The sequence below is a fragment of the Myotis davidii genome, unplaced genomic scaffold (genome assembly GCF_000327345.1).
Source record: "Myotis davidii unplaced genomic scaffold, ASM32734v1 scaffold590, whole genome shotgun sequence".
NCBI lineage: Eukaryota > Metazoa > Chordata > Mammalia > Chiroptera > Vespertilionidae > Myotis > Myotis davidii.
This window is the reverse complement of record NW_006282381.1, coordinates 3018344-3019430: the sequence shown is the minus strand read 5'-3', so window position 1 is coordinate 3019430 and position 1087 is coordinate 3018344. Positions and strand designations below refer to the sequence as shown.

General features: G+C 45.6%; 1 protein-coding gene and 1 pseudogene across 2 annotated transcripts in view; one reads left to right on the top strand and one right to left on the bottom strand.

Annotated features, from left to right (window-relative positions):
- The window catches only part of LOC102772328, a 1510-nt pseudogene extending 1033 nt beyond the window's left edge, over positions 1–477 (bottom strand).
- The window catches only part of CDH8 (cadherin 8), a 299936-nt gene that overhangs the window by 290668 nt on the left and 8181 nt on the right, over positions 1–1087 (top strand). The gene's annotated exons all lie outside the window — the stretch shown is intronic.

The window sequence follows — 1087 nt, the reverse complement described above, 5'->3', positions numbered from 1 at the left end:
ACGGAGAGAGATAGAGAAAGAGAGAGAGATAGAGAAACATCAGTGATGAGAGAGAAACATTGATCGGCTGCCTCCTGCACACACCCCTACTAGGAATCGAGCCTGCAACCCGGACCTGTGCCCGGACTTGGAATCGAACCATGACCTTCTGGTTCATAGGTCAATGCTCAACCACTGAGCAACACTGGTTGGGCCAGGCCCCAGCAGCTTTCTTAGTCTCCAAGCTCACAGGTACATTAAGTCCTTCAGCTCTCTTCTGCATCCTCTCAGTCTGTGCTATTTCAAATATAATTATTACCACTTTCTTTTCTGCTGCCACATCACTAGTTTTTTTCAGGGGCCTCATCCTCTTTGACAGGCAGTTCTATGGGCTTGGGTTCTTCTTCCTGTTTCATCTCCCAGTTCATCTTCTTCATTTGCCTCCTCTTCAGCATGCTTTTCAAGATGAGCCCGGAGCCTGTTGATGAGACCTTGTTTTTTTTGTTTTGTTTTTTAATGAGATCTTGTTTTATTTCCTTGGCCCCCAAACCATAACCAAGAAAAAAAAAACAGAAAACAACCCCCCCCCCAAAAAAAAAAACAGCTAAGCTTGTGTGGCTCAGTGGTTGAGCATTGACCTATGAACCAGGAGGTCAGGGTTTGAATTTTGGTTGGGGCACATGATCCCCAGTGAGCTTGATCCCCAGTGTGAGATGTGCAGAAGGCAGCCGATCAATGATTCGCTCTCATCATTGATATTTCTCTCTCTCCTTTTCACTTCCTCTCTGAAATCAATAAAAGTATATTTTAAAAAAGAATCCTCCAACTGCTAGCTGGGGGGAGAGAAAGCCCTGGGTCTTGGCTGAATCTGTTTGGAGTGGAGTTTCCATCTAACAGAGCTGGGAGCAGGGATGGAAGAGGTGGGTTCTGACTCACCACCACAGTCTCACCATTCTTACCAAGCTCTGGCAGATTTCCTTGAGTAACTCTTTCTTCATTTGCTGCTGGCCTCGGGAACATTTCCTGAGATGATACATGGTTTTCCTTTTATAATTCTCACCAGTTTCACTGGGGAATGATTCCGTGGTGCTCCTCAAACTATTGTGCT